Source organism: Fundulus heteroclitus, unplaced genomic scaffold (genome assembly GCF_011125445.2).
Source record: "Fundulus heteroclitus isolate FHET01 unplaced genomic scaffold, MU-UCD_Fhet_4.1 scaffold_56, whole genome shotgun sequence".
Taxonomy (NCBI): domain Eukaryota; kingdom Metazoa; phylum Chordata; class Actinopteri; order Cyprinodontiformes; family Fundulidae; genus Fundulus; species Fundulus heteroclitus.
Window position 1 is genome coordinate 1,116,606 of NW_023396989.1, and position 20,055 is coordinate 1,136,660.

Sequence of the window (20,055 nt, forward strand, 5' to 3'; positions counted from 1 at the left end):
GCCGTCTACTGTGGTGTGCTCCGGATCCCTCACTAGCATTACATCTGTCCAGTGTTGTATAGTAACAAAGTAAAAATACTTCACTACTGTACTTAAGTATATTTTGGAGTACTTTATACTTTTCTCAGGTATAACATTTTTTGATTACTTTTACTTCACTATATTTCCGTACTTAATTGCGTACTTTTACTCAGATACAATTTCAATGTTTGGTTTAGTTACTCGTCACAAAAAAAGTGTCGGTTGGGCTCTGCCAGACGTGCGTACATGCACAGGTTCGCCCGGAGCGCCTCTGTTTGAAGCGTTCAGCGTATCATTTCAAAGTTGCTGTGTGCCAGCGGGGGCGGGGCCTGGCGCTCCATGCAGCCAATCACTAACGCGCCTGGCCTTTGATTGACAAGGTAGAGACCCCCCTTTAATTCCGCTCTCATTGGTTGTGCTGCCTAAATCCCGCCTTCCCTCTCCCTGATTGGCTGTTTTCTATTACCTGTGTGCGTGCATGTTCGTGCTTGGAGCACGAGATTTCAGTTTTGATTTTAACTGGGTTACTGCCGTTACCACAATTAATACTAGACTACGAAATTAGTCCCAGATAAGAAACTAAATATTAACTGCACTAAAATAGGTGAAAGCTGCTGAGTGCAGTTCTGTAAAGAAGCAGTAGAGAGAGTTTTGAATTGTTGAACTTGAGAAATGTAAGTAACCAACGTTAATATCTCAAAATAGCATCTAATTCCGAAGCATTTATCAGCAGAAACCTAATCTCCTCTATAAAACTAAATATTCTGTGCCAGGCAGGAGTTCTGAAGACTGCTGGAAAGATGGAAAAACAAAGACTGTAGGTCATAAAAATTCAGATTCCTAGCCACAGTCGTCTGAAAAAGGTGAGAGTGTCACTTTTACCACTATTTTGTTATTGTTGCTTTCATTTATTTTCGACCATTTGAGGCAGTTGCTACTCTTGTTTAGACCTTTGCGTAGTTATAATAGTATGATTAGGGTTCCACAAAATAATAGTGTTATTCATTTGACTATTTCAAAACAAAGGAACACAATTTACATTTGTTTTATTGGTCATAGATTCCCACACTGCCCATTAATAAATTAATATAAACCAGGGCCAGAGCTAGCAGATTCAGAGGGCAGAGAATTCCCAAAGTATCTAACATATTTGTCATGTTTTTTAGCGCTTTAGCCTACATGCAGAAAGTATTAGGGAGACCAGCACTCAGTTTAAGAGTTTTTATTAAAGGAACAGAGCAAATACACGGAGCTATGACTGGACGCCGGGATCGAGGCCTGAACGTCAGGGCGGGGTTGACTGTAAAGGAAGGAGACCAAATGAGACGATGACGAGGACAGCGCATTGTGGATAATGCGCGGCTTACCCTTAGTCGGTGAGTGTCGGACTGGGGAGGTTATGGTCAAGGTACTACTATCTACTCTGATGTGTGGGTGGTGATTGGAGGGCGGCAGATGGAGTCTGGCGAGGAACCCGAGGCAACTACCGCAGGCTGAAGAGATAGATGGAGTGACCAGAGGGCTGAGCAGGCGAGCGTCCGTGGGTATCCGGGAAGGGGGTCTCACCCCGGCTGGGTATTTGCCAACTAGTTTGAGGAGGAGAGCCAGTGCGAAAAACTGAGCAAAGGAATCCACGGATCACTCTTCACAAAAATTTCTGGAACAGGTATGTGCATCCAAGCACGCAAAACTGTAGCAAAAACAGGAAAAAACAGAAGTAAATCCAATGTAGCGAGAAAACCAGAACAGACTCACGAATAGGTATCCAGGACTTGGAAGCAGAAGGTCTGGAGATGCTACGTTGGTGTAGCTTGTAAGTCCTGAACGGGGGAGAGAGACAGTGTCCAGTGTCACGGGCGGCTCTTGATCTTGTTCATCAGGCTGGTAGCAGATGGGAAGAAACTGTTTATGTGGCGTGAGGTTGTGGTCCTGATGGAGCGCAGCCTCCTGCCAGAGGGAAGTGTCTGAAATAGTCTGTGACTGGGGTGAAGGGATCAGCCACAATCTTCCTGCACGCCTCAGAGTCCTGGAGGCGTACAGGTCCTGGAGAGATGGAAGATTGCAGCCAATCACCTTCTCTGCAGACCTGATGACACGCTGCAGTCTGCTCTGGTCCTTAGCGGTGGCACCAGCGTACCAGATGGTGATGGAGGAGGTGAGGATGGACTCAATGATGGAGGAGTAGAACTGCACCATCATTGTCCTTGGCAGGTTGAAGTTCTTCAGCTGCCTTCTTCAGGAAGTCCATCCTCTGCTGGGCTTTCTTGGTGAGGGAGTTGATGTTCAGCTCCCACTTTAGGTCCTGGGAGATGATAGTTCCCAGGAAGTGGAAAGACTCCACAGTGTCCATGGTGGAGTCACAGAGGGTGATGGGGGTAGCTGGGGCTGAGTTCTTCCTGAAGTCCACAACCATCTCCACTGTTTTTACAGCGTTGAGCTCCAGGTTGTTCTCCCTGCACCAGGTCATCAGATGGTCAGCCTCCCACCTGTAGGCGGACTCGTCACCATCAGAGATGAGTCCCATGAGAGTGGTGCTTATGTGGTGTTTTAGACCACATAAGCATGGTCACACTATTGGTTCACATCAAACTGTTTTAAAAGTGACACGGCTCTAGGCATTCAGCTAGCTCATAAAACATGCTGCTATCCATTCCTGCACTTTGTAATTGTTGAAAATTTAATTTTGAAGAGTAAAACGTGTGCGAGGCTAACCGTTTCTGCACAAGATGGCTAAATATCTATAAAAAGGAGATGAGTTGTTCTCCAGGAGCGGCAAGGTGTTTGGAGTGTGTCCCCGTTAAAAGACACGGAAGCAGATGTCTGGTTTTGTTGTAGATTTACTGTGGTTCTACAGAGGAATACAAATAACAATCAGTGCAAACACCATACAAATATACATAAAATATGTATATCCGAACATAACAGATTGTATTTAGCAATAACACACCTATGACTCATATCTTGTGAGCATGAATACAGCACGCATTAAACGTGGTGAAAATTAGCTTAGTAGCTGAACATCAAGCAGCATAAAATGCTTAACATTAGACATATAATCATGAAATATGCAAGTAACACCATACAGCAAAATGAAACACCATTAAACTCACCTTCTGACATGTAGTGATGTTACGTGATGTGCCGAGGCTTCGAGGCGTGTCGAGTAATGGAGGGGGCGTTTCCGTAAAGCGCGTATTGAGGCTTGCTTCATTTAGGGGAGGAGCTGAAAACGATGACGTCTGAAGCCTTGCTGCCCGGCTGTACCACGTGACTGCTTCGGGAAGTGGCTCAGATTTCGGTGCGGGGTTTGACAGCTTTAGAAACCCCACAGGCTCCATTCAAAATGTGGGTTGTAGGCGAGTTGCGGTCAGTTGAGAGAGTGGATAGAGTTTTGATAGTTTCAGTGTTTCCCACAGCACTATGTTGGCAAGGCGACATCTCCGGCTTCGGGCAGAGGACCAGCAGGGCTGCAGACGGAGACACCAAGTCTGCAGATGAGTTAAACACATTCTTCACTCGGTTTGCCGTCAACTCTCCACACGTCTCCAACCACCAGCCCTCAAGAGACCTACCATCCCCCCCACCGCCACTCCTATCAACGACTGACCCATCCACACCTTCAGCCCTACCTTCCTCCCCCCTCACAGTCACACCAATGCAGGTGAGAGGTCAGCTGACGAGGCTGAAACAGAGGAAAGCCTCAGGACCGGATGGCATCCCCCCCAGGCTACTGAGGACCTGTGCAGATGAGCTCTGTGAGGTCCTCAGCTACATCTACAACCTGAGCCTCAGCCTGGGGGTGGTGCCCACCCTGTGGAAGACCTCCTGTGTGGTACCGGTTCCCAAAACACCGCACGCCAGGGAACCGGCCTACTTCAGACCAGTCTCCCTGACCTCCCACCTGATGAAGACCATGGAGCACCTAGCACACCTGCGCACCGTGGTCAGCCCCACCCTGGACCCGCTCACCCACCTGGAGACCACCGGGAGCGCTGTGAGAGTCATGTTCTTTGACTTCTCCAGCGCTTTCAACACCATCAGACCGGTGCTGCTGAGGGGAAAGCTGGAGGACGCTGGGGTGGACAAACATCTAGCTGACTGGACCATAGACTACCTCACTAACCATCAACTACCTCACTGACCATAGACTACCTCACTGACCGCCCTCAGTACGTGCGGCTGCACGACTGTCAGTCAGAGGTGGCACTCTGCAGCACCGGGGCCCCCCAGGGCACCATCCTGTCTCCGTTTCTTTTCACCCTCTACACCTCGGACTTCACCTACAACACAGACAGCTGCCACCTTCAGAAGTTCTCTGATGACTCGGCCATTGTGGGCTGTGTGTCTGAGGGGAACGAGCTGGAGTACCGGTCGGTCATCATGGACTTTGTGGACTGGTGTGAGAAGAACCACCTGTGCTTAAACACCAGTAAGACCAAGGAGATGGTGATCGACTTCAGGACCCCCACCTCACTCACCCGTGAACATCCAGGGGCAGGACATAGAAACTGTGGAGAGTTTCAGATACCTGGGTGTTCACGTCAACAATAAACTGGACTGGACTCATAACACCGACGCTCTGTAGAAGAAGGGCGAGAGCCGCGTACACCTCCTGAGGAGGCTGAGGTCCTTTGGAGTGAGCAGACCTCTGCTTAAGGCCTTTTATGACTCTGTGGTGGCCTCAGCCCTCCTCTACGCTGTCGTCTGCTGGGCTCCTGGCAGCGCAGAGCGGGACAGAAAGAGGCTGAATAAGCTGGTGAGGAAGGCCACTTCTGTCCTGGGCTGCTCTCTGGACTCTGTGGAGGAAGTAGCTGAGAGGAGGGTGTTGTCCAAGTTCACATCCATCATGGACAACGCCTTCCACCCCCTGCACCAGACTGTAGAGGAGCTGAGCAGCTCCTTTAGTGCCAGACTTAGACATCCTGTCTGTAAAAAGGAGCGCTACCGCAGGTCATTTATTCCTGCTGCTACCAGATTATACAATGCTGCACTGTAACTGCAACTGTGACCATGACTGTAATAATTAATGTGCAATAACCAAGGTGCAATAAGCTATTTAATACACTGTCCTACAACCCGTGCAATAATCCTGATGTAGTGACTTCTGCTGCTATCAACACCTGAACATAAGTCAGTACACATGTATGTATGTATGTACAAATGTATACAATGTATATGCACATATATACGCGTAGGTACGTAGGCGCATATATATATATATATATATATATATATATATATATATATATATATATATATACCACTAAGAATGTAAATAAGACATTTACATTCCTATTTCCTTTTTTGTATTTTTTGGTATTCTTTTTGATCCATTGTAGATATGAAGATTCACTGTATATAACCGAATGCACCTTCCCTACTCTGCACCTTCTTGTATGAGCCGATGTGACGAGTGAATTTCTCAATTTCTCCATTGTGAGATCAATAAAGACTATCTTATCTTATCTTAAAATAGAAGACGCAGCCCAGGTGACTGGCAGCTGTCCACGCAGCGCCATCTTGAAAGGATTAGGGAACCATAGACAAATCGTCCAAATAAAGGGCATTCAAAACACAGACCAATCTCATAAATCCTAAAACAACATGAAGAAGAAGAAGTAAATGCTCATTTGCGTTATATAAGCAAATGGCACTAGTCTTTGGTACAGTGGGTTAGGTGTTGGGCTGCCACTCAAAAGGTCGGAGGTTTCAAACCCGCTGGAGGCCCCAAATTTCGGGGGTGGCCGAGTGGTTAGAGCAGTGCGCTTGCACTCAGAGAATGATGCAGGTACCCGGTTCGATCCCCAGCGCCTGCACTCTGGGTCCCTGAGCAAGACCCTTAACCCCAAATTAACCTTAACCACGGGCGCCGCCCATGGCAGTCCACTGCTCCCCAAGGGTGATGGTTAAAAGCAGAGAACAAATTTCGTTGTAATGTGTGTTTCATTGACAATAAAGATGATATTACTATATATTACAAAACAGTATTAAAGGCTATTACATCAAAAACTTTTGCTTTGCCTTTTTTTCTGAAATGTTCTATTTGGTCAGTGGTTGCTTATTTTTTACTACTCAGGTCTGCTTTAATTAGTGAACGTATTGGTCAAAAACCGGTCAAGTGTGAGAATCTTGCGTTATTCTTTGAGACGAGCCAAACTAGCCACAGGGCAAGGAATATATTTTGGTGAATTTAGAAAGAGAAGAAAAGCCTAAACCATTAACGAGGCCTTCAAGGAGTTCAGGAGCAGCATTGTGTGTGGGAGGAAATAACTTTCCTAAAAGTGGGATTTGCACTTTTAAATGCATTAATCTATCTAGTATAAAGCAGAAACATCTGCACAGTATACACTTATGTTTTATTTTCCTAGAGGAGTCTCAAATTAAATTTATACCCCGTTTCTTATATTTTTGTTTTAAAAAAATCTTTGCATAGTTAAATCAAAGACACGAAAAATGTTAAACAGAAAGAAAAAAAAAAAAAAAACTAAACAATTCACTAACTTTAACGTCTGTAACAGTGTTTTAATTAAATAATTAGACACAATTATCTAAATATCAGAAAATCACAGGAATAAAATGACTGGGAATTAACTTACATCGATATATATGCAGGTGCCTTACCTTGAACAGTTAAAAAACATTTAACATCACGCTTGAAAGGTGACATTTTCACACAACTGCATGATTGATGCAGCATGCGGTAGCCACGTGTCTAACACCTACAGTACTGTACAGTAGCACCACAGAGCCACACGACCACTTACATTATAATCACTCAAAATTATCATTTGAAATATTATACAGCTAAATAGACCAACAGAAATAGCTGAATAAGATTTGGTCGTCAAACGAAAACAAATGATTCACATCGGCCACAGCTTCACAGACTATGGTGTCACAGGAAACAGGTCACGCCACGTAGATGACATACGGACACACACTGACACGTACAGTACCTCCGCATGAGAGAAAACAAACAAACAAAAAAAACTAAACATCACAGACAGGTAACAGCATGTGTTGGGCGGTTTAACTTACACACACATAAATTGGTTGCGCAATCATGAACAGAGACAGAGGAAAGTGGGTAGGCCCTCTGAAGGGTGTCCATGTTACTATGTACACTGCCTGACATGCAAGAGCAGTCTCGCTCTGAACGGCCGCAATCAAAACAACATGCCGGTTTCATTCGTTTGTAGATGGGCATTTTGGCTACAGTCATGTTTTGGTATGAGAGGAGAGGAAAAGCAGCAGGTTAATGGCAAAAGGAGAAATATTCATTTGAAGCGAAGTTGGAAGGTAACTTCATCAGAAAGGTGCAAGCCTTAGCCACCTGCTCCACAGACTTGAGCCCCGAGTTTAGGTCAAAATACAGTCAATGAAATTTCAATCTGAAAAACACAGAAAGAAAAGGCAATTAGAAGAATTTTATTGATACAATATTTTAAGAGTTTGGCGCTCAGACCTCGGCAGGAAAAATTCACGCTGAATTATACTTCAATATGCATAAGCAGGCGTATGACAATAGGGATATTTCCCCAAAAAAATTGCCGAGGTTGAGGCCGGTGCGTCTGTATGGTCGAAAGACAATGAGATTTGGATTAAAACTAAAAACGAGACAAGTAGGATGAGTTATATAGGAAAAGTGCTGCGAAGGCAAAGAGCTGCGAAGGCTTAATAAACAGGGCCGGTTGCCGCGAAGGCCTACCAAAGTTGAGTGAGATGAATGGGGAGATGAGGTGAGGTGTATGGTAAGGTGCATGAATAGAGATGGTCAGTCTCAGGATGATACTTGGAACTGAAAGGCTTGCAAAGGGGAACGTCTGAATCGAAATACGACATTAGTGCAATGGTTCTTGCGCTTGCCAAAAAGCAGGCCGAGAGATGATTTGGAGTTGCTGTTTAAGGTGAACGCTGGATGATGATTGAGCTTCGAGGAGGTGTGGCTTTTAGCGATTGCTCCATTGGAGGCGAACAAGCCTCTGATTGAATGGAAGTAAGCAAGAGTTCTTCGGTTGTATTTCCGCCTTTAGCATCATTCAAACTAAACACTCACAAAGAGAAAAGCGATTAGACGAATTTATTGATACAATAGTTTAAACTTTGGCGCTCTGACCTCAGCAGGAACATAAACAGTGATTTATACTTTAACGTAGATAAGCAGATGTATGAGAATAGGGAAATTATCCCCCAAAAATGCAGAGGTCCAGGCCAGAGCGTCAGCAAGTTCAGAAGGCAGAGAGAAGGAGAAGGATGAGTAATGAAGGAGAAAAGATGTGAAAGCTTAGCAAAGAGGGCCATTGCTGCAAAGGCTTACCAAAATTTAAACAAGATGAATGGAAAGATGAGGTGAGGTTGATAGAGAGGTGGAAGGTGAGGTGAATGGTCAGTTTTGGCCTGATGCACGTGATGAATTAATAATCATGGCAGGGAGCAAGGTGGGCAGCATGCAGGGGACATGGGAGGGAACACACAGGGAGCATGGCCAGAAATATGGCAGGGAACCACAGGGAGCATGTGATAGAATATGCAGGGGGCATGGCAGGGAACACACAGAGGGTGTTGCAGGGAGCATAGAAGGAAACACGGCAAGGAGCATAGAAGGAAACACAAGGCAAGAGCATAGAAGGAAACACAAGGCAAGGAGCATAGAAGGAAACATGGCAGGGAGCATGGCAGGGAGCATGGCAGGGAACATGGCAGGGAGCACACAGGGAGCACACTGGGAGCATGCAGGAAGCATGCAAGGAGTATGCAGGGAACGTAGTGGGGAACATGGCAAGGAACATGAATAAATGAATGACCATGCAAGAATGAACAGAATAACAGGACAACTGCATGGCGGGACGCCTGGATGACAGGATAAATAACAGAGGATGCTTAGGGATGATGCACATAAATGAATGAGTGACCAAGAGGGAATGAACAGGACAGGACGCGGGCTTAATGAGACTTGAATGAGATTTGAATCCACCACCAGTATTCATAGTTAGATTACCTTGAAGATGAGCATTAGGCGGCTAAGATGAATGAAAAGTAAGAGCAGATATGTGAGGCATGCTGATGGTAGCCATCGCCCAACGATTGGGCTCCACGAGCGTCTGCTGTTGCGCAGCTCACATCCTGAATGCTGAAATAACTCTAGATGAAAGGCCACAAGATTAACGATTTCTTTGACAATTTCACGAATCTGCGAACCAACTGTTTTTAGAATCCCCCAAAACTTACGGATGCACATCCGTAAAAATTTAACGCATCTACAGACAAAAGACATCATTATAGAAAGTATATTTCAAATCCGGACGGGAAGCATGCCAGACCAGAAGGAAAGTTCAGAACGGCAACTCTTAACCAGAGTATCCTGTTCTAGGAGGGAAGGAAACGGAATTAGTGAGCTCAAGCTGCCTGGAAATAAAAACATGACTCTTGAAATGATGCACCTGCGAGATTGAGGTGACCGAGCGAGGAGAGCAGCTGACGCTCAGAAATAACTGATATGAGAATAAAAATGATATTGAGAATTCGAGAGCTTGTCTGCAGGCAAAAACCATCATGAAACTAGGTTAAGATCAATACGTAGAACTCAATTGCAGGCTAACAGGTTTAGTTTGAGAAAAACAACTGGGAATAGCGAAAAGAATATCTATAAGAACAAAACAACCAGAAAATGAAGGACCATTAAACACGGGTAACACTTCTTAAGACATAATCGATAATGTTTGCTTAGCTCATAAATACGTAGAATGCCAAACGCATACCAAATGCTGTTATGAATCGATTAGCTTATTCCATGTTGTTTGGATGAATTTAATAATATAATTCAGATTCTGCACTGCATCCTGCTGACTGATGATCTCGTTGCTTAGTAGCTTCAGTTAGCCTCACAACTGCAGAGAGGATCCGTAATTGAATATAGTATCAACCAGACAACAGCACCTTCAGTGATGCTCTCTGGATATTCATCTTGAATGAATTCTTGAACCTAAAAGAAGAAATAGACAATCCCTAAATACATGAGCAAGTTGCTGTTAAAGATCGCCCAATACTCAAACCATCCCCACAGCCATCCCGACGTTGGGTCCCAGCTGACATTCAGACAATACCTACGAACAAACACCTTAAATAACTTTAACATGTATAATTTCACAACACCTGAAGAATTGATTGGCAAAACATTGAAATGACAAGAGTGACAGAGGTGGCCTGCTCAGCATAAATGAGAAGTCTGAACCCAATACAGACCAGTCCAAGCGGATGCCAAATTGCACCAGAGTTGCAGAGGTTTAATAACGATTGGTATCAATTGCTGAATTTAAAATGCACTTCATACTCCAACCAGTAGGTGGCAGCAATGCCACCACAAGCCCGGTGGCTACCGGCAACACCAGAAGAAGAAAACGAAAACAAACAGTAAAATGAAATACGTTCGCCTGAATAGACCTTTTTCACGACAACCGGAAGCTGCGTCTGAAAGGGCTGGAGCACTTCCTGTTTTACTCTGAAAAATGTCTCTCCTCCAGTGCTTTTCATCATCCTTACTTAGTTTGCCAACACTTTCTTTCGCGGATGCGGAGGAAATCGCTGCGGCGAATTCCCCCACCAACAAATCTGTGAAAGGATACAAGTTCTTCCACGAAGAATATATCCACAGCTATCAAGGTAAGAAAAGACGTAGCTTAGCGAGCTAACCGCTAGCTGCAAGATATGAGCTACACAAACATCGTAATGAAGCCTAACTTAGTATCTAAATTATGTGGAATATTGGAGACAGCCAGTTTAAACTTTTCAGTTATATTTTGACATTCTGAAATTTGTTTGCCACTACAGTTTGTGAAAAACAGCATGCTAGAATGTTTTGTTAGTTCTGAGACACTAGATGATGCTTGATGTTGAAACTATGCTTTACTTCTGCATGCCTGTAGTGTCAAATATTGTCGAGGGACAGGTAGTTGTCAGAGCTAGATGCTTCAGATCCATGAATAAAAATGAGGAACCACACAAGCTGCAGGTTTGAAACTGTTTGAAAGCCGGTAGGCTCTTGTTCGTTGGTTCGAGTTCCTGTTCATATTTGACGGCTGAAGAACTTTCACGTACGACTTCTGGACGACTCAGAGCTTATTCTAACATTTTCCTGTTCAGTGGTTACTAAAAGTTTTACGTTTCTGTTGCGGTTGCAACATAATCTGTGTTTTCTTTCTGCTGTTGTTGAACCTTACCTTCAAACTAGAATATATTACGTGTTTAAAGCTAAACATGCTATATGTATTGATGTATAAATTTGTTGCTAAAACACTTCTCTGTTTTAGATATCACTGGGTGTTGGAAAAGAAAAGGCAGAATTGTTGGATTATTCCTTCAGCTGTGCAGCTGGTAAAGGTTTTTGCAATCATGTAGTTGCACTTCTTTACCAGACTGCACACTACTCCCAACTCCAGCTGCCAAATGTTCCTGCTGCACTGGCCGGCACTAGTGAGTTACAAAGATGGCACAGACCAAGAACACAGGTAAGAAAAAAAAAAAAAGAGTGGAACACATTGTCCTGTGGTACATCATATCCTACAATATACTAAATATATTACATAAACCAAATTAAATATACAGATTTTTATATATATATATATATATATATATATATATATATATATATATATATATATATATATATACTTAAAATAACAGTACTATAGTTATGTAAACAATTTATTTCTCCTTTGATTGTGTCGCACAGCCATTTCTATTCCTTTACCACCTGTGTTTTATAAGTACCATATAAAATTTGTTGTACTATTAATATTACTTGTGTCAAATATAATTTATCATAATTTTTTGGACATTTTTTTTAGGTAGTGAAAAAAATACTGGCCCAACTGCTATCATTTAGTTTTATTTGCAAGTTGGGTAAAAGTCTAAACTGCCAAATCAGTCCCATTATGTCATAACAAATTGCTCACCCATCCCTTTATTTCTTCTTTAATTTGACATATCTTGTTGTCTATTTCTTGTAAGGGGATACATCCTGAACCTGTCAGCGACATGGTGGTGCGGAAGCCCAAAACTATGGGGAAAAGATATCTGCACTCCACACTTTACAGAGCTTACACAGGTACAACTTTTGGTTTAGTTTTTTGTACCTATGTTTCCTTTGTCAAAAGTTAGTATGATTATTATTATTTTGTTTCTGATGTTTGTAGGACCGCTTCCAGATCCCGACATTCTGGCATCAGGAGAAAAACTACGCCAGCTGGAGTCCCCACCACTTATCGCTCTTGTCCTAGATGGTCTTTCTAATTTGGAGCTGGTTCCATCCAAATTTGGGCCTGTGCCACAGGGCTCACCTATGTCTTATCAGTGCCCACCTGAGAAGTCCTCTGGTAGTATTATTCTGCACCACATGGCTCCAGACTTCCCTTCTCTTCCTTTGATGCTGCATAGTTTTCCGAATATGTGTTTTGTGCCCACACTCGGTCAACTTATGCATCTTCAGTCTCTGCAAGTGTCACTGGAAATGTCTTATGAAATAGAGGCCAGAACAAGAGAGCAGTCCAAATGTCCTGCATGGGTACATCTTCGACAGCCAAGACTTACTGCTAGCCGTTTCCGTGATGCTTGCAGAGGAAGTGCAGAGGAGGAGTCTGCTGCCACGGCACTGGCATCTCGGATGATCAGGGGGTCAACTAGACAAACTGCAGCCATGAAGCGTGGTCTGCAGATGGAGTCTGAGGTGCTGGCAAACTATGCTGAGATGTTGAAGGTCAATGTACTCCCTGTGGGATTCATTGTTCGCCCTGACACATCATATCTTGGTGCAACTCCAGATGGCAAGGTGTATGATCCGTCAGAATCACCCCCGTTTGGACTGGTTGAGGTAAAAAGCAGCACAAAGAATGATGTGTGTCAGGTTGCTCACCTCAAGGTTCAATATGGCCATGCTATCTTGAGGCGTTCACATGCATATTACTGGCAGGTACAGGGTCAGCTGGCAGTCACCGGATTAGAATGGTGCGACTTTGTCACGGACACGCTAACAACAATAACTGTTGAGCGGGTGTGGCGTGATGAGTCTTTCATTGATCAAATGAAATCTAAACTAGACATATTTTACTTCAACACCTTCATTGATGTGTTCATGACAATTCAACAAGAATTATAAAATGTGTAATTGACCCTTTTGTTCCTTTGCATTTCAAATACTTAATCTCAGGGTGTGTGAATCACTGTAAATATATGGTATTAATGACACATCAACAGTGTCAGGATGCAGCTTGTAGGCTGCATGCTGAGCCTCTCTCCCTCTCTCTCGTTCCTGCGCAGCCTGATCAGTTTCACCTAACAGGCTGCAATTAACCTACAACTGCTTCCACCCTGTTCCACCCTTATTTAAACATACCTCTTTCTGCTCTCGTCGCCGGTCCGTAGTGTTCACTCCAGCTCAGTCTCAGCCAGTATTCGATGTCAGCTCTGTTTTGTTGCAGTCAGCCTGAAGAACGTCGCTTCGACTTGGTTTCTGTTCAAGTCACTTCTCTCAGATTCAGCTCAGCTCTGCTCCATCGGAAGTTCTCAAGTTCTGCAACTCAGTTCCACGCTCTCAAGTTCTGCAACTCAGTTCCAAGTTCTCAAGTTCTGCAACTCAGTTCCACGCTCTCAAGTTCTGCAACTCAGTTCCACGCTCTCAAGTTCTGCAACTCAGCTCCACGCTCCGAAGTTCTGCAACTCAGCTCCACACTCCCAAGTCCTGCAACTCAGCTCTTCGCTCACAAGTTCTGCAACAGTTCCACGCTCTCCGGTTCCGCAGCTGCTTCACGGTCTCAAGTCCTCCGCTCCAGAGTCTCCTCCCGGTCAGTCTCCCCGCGTTCCTCCAGTCAGCCAGCTTCTGCACCCTTCATCTCCGTCCATAAAGACTCTGGTTCCTCTCGTCACAAACCCTCCATTCTGTACAATAAAACTCACTTCAAGAACTAGCTCTGTGTGTGCGTGCTGTGTCCGGGTTCATCCAAAGACAAATCATGACAAACAGATGTGCAAATTCCTTTAAAAGGCAGTTGCGTAATTTAAAAAAAAAATTGTTTTAACTGCATTTGTCTTGTAACCTTTGTTTTAAAGTTGCTTCTTCTTAAGGTTGTCTTAAGTATTTGCAACTATTGTTGTTTAGATTTGATAAATATTAATTTGCAGGATAATTTAAATCAGTATGGTGTACAATTATAAGAAATGAAATAGTTAAGGTTTTTTTGTTTTTAGATATTGTAAATTGTACTTGATTTGTTTTCCTTGCAATAGACCCCTTGCATCTGACGTCACAGTCACGTGATCGGGGGTGCGCGCCTCCATCTTGGTGGGCACGCTAGCCTGACAGCCCGTCTACTACCATGACAAAACGGGTGATTTAGAGCGTACTTTTAGTTAGTTTATTTTTGGAATCTAAACAATGCCTACGACTTGTTGTGCTCCCGGTTGCACAGAGAGGCATTCCAAATCGTTGGATGTACGTTTCTGTCGTTTACCGAAGGAGGAAGGACGAAGATAGAAATGGATATTTTCAGTGAAAAGAGCGCAGGCAGACACTCCCAATGGACTGGGGGAGCCATCATATTACGACAGAATTTGCAGTCTACACTTCATCTCCGGTAAATACAACTTAATTCTGCTCTAGTCATTGTTCTACTTAAATAGCGGTGGAGGGGAGGTGGCGATTGCTAGACGGGCCGGTGAAGCGGCCCGTGTAGCGATCGCTACAGCAGCCGCCGCCGCAGCCGCCGCTGTCTGAAGCAGCAGGAAGTGGGTGCTGCTCCAGACAGCGGCGGCTGCTGTAGCGATCGTTACACGGGCCGGTGAAGCCGCTGTTGCTGCTGTAGCCGCCGCTGTCTGGAGCAGCACCCGCTTCCTGCTGCTCCAGACAGCGGCGGCTCTCCGGCCAGTGTAGCGATCGCCACCTCCCCTCCGCCCGTTCACGGGCGCTAGTACTTCTGTGTTTACGCTGACACCTCCACCCATTTTAACAAGACAAAAACACCAAAATAATCCGTAGTGAGTGATGTTTTTTTTTAACCTACCGGGCGGGTCTTCCTCTCTGCTTTGTGCTGTTGCACAAACATGTCTGAACATCCATCCATCCATTTTCTGACCGCTTAATCCCTCATGGCGTCGCGGGCGTTTGCTGGAGCCTTTTTCCTGATATAAAATAATTGTAGCCGTCCAGTGGTTTCAGGGGCTTTCGTGCTCTCTTGTCCGTACTGGCCTGCGTGTTTATAAAGCAGCTGTGTCGCGGTACGAAACCCTTGGCCAGCATTTCACAGACTCGCTCCGTCCCTTCAGGCTTTTGCTGTGTGGATCTGGCAACCTGATACCATCAACCATCAACTTACTCTTAAAACGATCTTGTGATACGTTATCTAAAGAAGAAAAATACCTGGAGAACTCGTCATTTCGTCAAATGGCGTGCCAACCAATATGGCCGCCACGCAAGGGGTTCTGGGTAACGGAGTCACGTGGTTGCAAGGGGTCTATTCCACTTAAACAAGAAAATACCAAAAAAAGTACAGTATGCTGCTCAAGTGTGTTTTATTTAATATCTTTTTTTAGTCTTGCCATTTAAATAACCTTTTACATAGCACTACAACAATTAACATACAGAAATAATTTAGTCAGCAACACAAAATGTGCCTTGATAAATAGCCAAAACACAACAGTTGTGCCAGATTTGATTGACAGTTCCTATTAAAGTGAGAGGCACCGGAGAATCCCAGATGTGGTAGCACTTTACTCTAGCGATTGCTCGCTCTACAATGATCCGCAGGCGAGCAATGGTCTGGGTCTCCTCTGTCTCTTTCATGCTGAACTGGCCAGGATGTCTGAATGGTGGAAGGATGAGTTTGGCTCCAACTTCTTGAAGGAGGTCTTGAATGAGGAATCCATTATCTGCCATGACTTCATCTCCCAGCTCCAGCAGAGGAAGGATTCCACTGACCTTTATTATTTCTTTGTCCGAGATGCAGCCTGTGTACAACGCTGTAATAAATGTCACCAACCCACAGGAGCAACTCCGATCAGACCTTTCAGAGTGGTGTGGTTCTTGTAGGCTGAGAACGTTTCAGACTGTAAGGTGAGGGATGATAGCATCTCCAGAGCAACTTCTGTGCAGTCCAAGATGACACGGACATTTGGAGATAACTTCAGAAATCTCTGAGGCATACTGGCTTTTACCTTCTCACGACTAATCCACAGGTTGATGAAAGAGAACACAGTGAAGAGGTAGTTGGCCCAAGTGATGGTCACTCGGCTGACAGTAGCTATGCTGACTTGAAACATGTCAGCAATGAGCTGCTCCTTCATGCCCACTGCTACCCTGAATGAGTACATCAGGAACTCATCGATCAGAGGCATGCAGCGGGCAGGGCTGGCTTCAGCACAGGCTTCCTCTTCAAGTTTCTGTGCTCTGGTCCAGTACACCAGGCGCGATGCCGAGGGTGCAATGGACTCCCAGAAGATCCGGAACACACATTCAGATGGAAATTTGGTGTAGAATCGGATCTGGTCATCAGAGGCACAGTAGCGGCTAAAAAGTGTGGTAGACAAATCCACTTTTTAAAGTCTGGCCTCCAACTCCTTGATGTAATCCAGAGCTTCATCAAGTGCAGCTGTAAAACCATAAAATAAAATAAAAAATGCGGTTGGCGAGAAGTTTTAATTATATAAATTTAACATTACTTATGTGAAGATCAATACATGTGAGTTGGAGCATGTATGTATATACATAATCTCCACAAAAAATGCTACATAACTACCACATTTTTGTGGTAGTTATTTAGCACAAAATACATAACTACCACATAATCAATTAGCAATTATTTCATTATGTAAACATAATAATAAAATTATAGCAATAGTTATATTTGACTGAAATTATTTTACATGCCAAATGTATACAACGTACTATCTTAATTTGATGTTTACCTGCGGGTGGATGTGCCATATAATCATGGTCCACAGTAGCATTTTCAGCCTGGCTAGCTTTCTGAGAGAGGACAAACTGCCGTTTCTTAGGCCTCTCGAAAGCAGACTCTCTTGTTGCTGGTGCAGTAAAGTTATTCCAGGTGAAAAGGGAAGGAACAGCTCCACTTTTAAGGCGGCTGGTGGGGGATTCGCTTACAAAATCCTCCAGTGTGAAGTGTCGGCTACATACAAAAGTGCTCCCTGTCTTTATGCAAAAGTTGGGACCTTCATCTCATCGGATCGCGTGGATCCACTCCCTTCGTTGGTCTGGGTCCGTCGGAAATGCATGATAGGACAGATATGGCTGTTTTCTTGCCCCACATGAACAACCAGGTACAGAACAAAAACAACTGCGCCGAGACTGAGCCATTTTCTTAGACTTTTATGCTAAGGCTATAGCCACCGGAAGTTGTCAAACCCCACATCCGCTTTAAAACCCGGAAGTGTGAAAAAGGTCTATAGAGGACGAACATGGGTGAATACATATTACCTGAGCTGACTCCAAACACATTAGCGAGTGAATGAGAGAGTAGATCCGGCTGAAAAGTTGCGGCCGGGACGAGCGGCAAGGTGGTGCTGCAAAGCCGATGAAAACCAGAGGAGGTCCCGGATGAGTCGGCGGATCCGCGAACCAAGAGCCAGCCCCACGGGATCAGTTTGAGAAAGACCCCGGCGCTCTATGAAGCGAAGCTGACCGGAACTTAGGCAGAGTTGGGACGCGTCTGCGTCGCTTGCGAGTTCATTGCGCCAGGAATCGGAGCTGACGAAAACAGAGGTCGGAAAGGAAGATGTGCAGCTAGACGGTATTCCTATGGCAGGAGGATTTCAGGATAAGTTATTGTCTCTTGAATCCGATCATCAGAGTCCAAATCGGACACGGCGCAGCCACCGCTTGCTCGCGGAGCAGAAGGCCGAGACGAGGATGTGGAGTTCATTTTAAGATGAACCCAGGATGCTGATTGGCTTCGAGGAGGAGCAGTTCAAAGCTGATTGGCTTGCGTCGGAGGCGGATGAGTCTCTGATTGATGGAGGTAGGCAATAGAGTTTCTTAAGTTTGAATTTTCGCTTAAGCTGCATTTTACAAATCAGATCATCAAATTTCAGCGGTTTTGTTGCATTAAAAAGTTTTGGAAAGCCTTCATGAGCTACCGATTCTTAAAGAGGTCAAGCTGTGTGCTAAGGCTGAAACAGGTTCAAAGGACAAAAATGTAATCGTGGGGGGAGGAGGGGCAGAGGACAGGGGGTAAGGGATGGAGGCATTCAAGGAAAAAGAAACATGAGCAATATCTTCAGCAGCAAACCTAATACGTACATTCTTCCATACATCTGTGCATCTTCTACGCTTGCCTTCAGGAGCGGATCACGTACCTGTGCTGGAGGCTCTGTCCACGGCATCACACTACCCTACTAGGCTAGACACGCAAATTCATGCTCTTTAAAAAACTTGCAGTTTCACTGCTCCACTTCCCAAAGGGTGTTCAGTCTGATGTGCATGTTGGTTTATGGCAAAACTATATGAACAATTAAAGGTATGCGTTGGTGTTATTATGGTTTGTTGAGGAGACTGAGTAGAGTCTAAAGGAAGAAATCTAATTTTTTAATTCCCAATGGAGGCAAAAATTAACAAATAAAGTCGACCGGCTTAAGTAGTCACCTTGCTCTTACTGCTTTGTTGCGACGTATAGCATGAGTTAATTATTACTAATTCGTTGCATTCAGGTATTAACACATTTAACCTCTATGTGCTAAAACACTCAAGGGCTTATTTGTGTTTTTTCAAATATTAACTTTCAATACGGATTCACCAGAAATCAGCTTAAACTGGCTGATCTTTGGGCCCTACCAGAGGCCACCTGGTCAGAAACTGGAATACAAATCCAAAAGAATATATTTAGTCCATTGAGGAAGTCAGCATTAACTTCACCTACTGAGGGGAGGGTGTGTTGTATTTAGTGATTGCTCGTATGCCTTGCTACAGGCTCCTGGTGTTGCTGCCGTCGATTTTGTGGTTCCGCTTCGCTAACCTAATAGCACGGTTCAAGTAGGCACTAGCTGTCCTCAGTGCCTCCTTGTTGCCAGACTTGAAGGCTGAGTTCTGTGCTTTTAGTGTTTGACGAACCTCCTCAGTCATCCAGGTCTTTGGTTGGCTCGGGTGATGATGTTCTTTGTAGTGCTGAACCGCTGTGATGCTAACAACAGTAAACTCTCTAAGCAGTTAAAAGGGTCTGCAGCAAACAATCAGGAACTCTATATCCGGAGAGCAAAAGCTTGTGACTATTCGCGGGGCCGAGGTGCCCCTGGGACCTCGGGTCCCTGGGGCCCATGGCCGGTTCCACTTTAGGGTGGGGGATTTCCTGGGGTATTTCCTCTGGGCTGTCTCTCTTCCCTTGGGGGGGAGGGGGGGGGCAGATTTCCTGTGTTGGACCTTCTTGGGCACCTTTACTTTGGGGGTCCCTTGGGGCATCTGGGGTTTTGGGTCCCCCGGCTCTTGCTTTGGTGCTCTGGTAGGGCAGGTCTTTTGCTTTTCACAACCACTACTGAGCATTTTGCTTTTGGATAAACTCTACATGCACAAGTGCACTCTCACAAATAACTTCAGGTTTTCACTTTTCTTGTTCTTCCTTTCCTCCCCTAATTTTTCCATTGCAGTGTCCATATAATTTGAAATACTCCCTGCATGAATTATAATAAAACTATTTACATGCATAAATCAAGCAGAGCACTATAGCGAAAGCCGTACTGCTCCACATGTGAAAGTAAAATCTGTTGGGCTCTTTTTGGTATTAAGACAACAATTCTTATTGCTGCATTGCCAAAAAAAACATTAAATAACTTTAAACAGTGTATAATTGCACAACACAGGGGAGACCTTATTGCCCCGACATCAAATTTTAGGATTGGGTAGAAAAGTTTAACTGACAAAACTGGGTTCAGTTGTGCATGAGTATGTTTGACATTCTACATAGTGTTTCTTTTCTTCTATAGTATACATTACAATTTCTAAAGTTATTCAGTTGATTTTGGTTCATGGTGAATCAATAGTTC

The 20,055-nt window shown here is 44.5% G+C and overlaps 1 protein-coding gene and 1 long non-coding RNA gene across 2 annotated transcripts in view; one reads left to right on the forward strand and one right to left on the reverse strand.

Annotated features, from left to right (window-relative positions):
- LOC105922418 (M1-specific T cell receptor alpha chain-like) overlaps positions 1-20,055 on the reverse strand; it is a 571,536-nt gene that overhangs the window by 42,432 nt on the left and 509,049 nt on the right. The window lies entirely within an intron of this gene.
- Positions 10,558-12,797, forward strand: LOC118561113. Its single transcript, XR_004929771.1, has 4 exons — positions 10,558-10,680; positions 11,328-11,525; positions 12,028-12,124; positions 12,213-12,797. It is a non-coding gene; the product is annotated as an uncharacterized LOC118561113 (long non-coding RNA).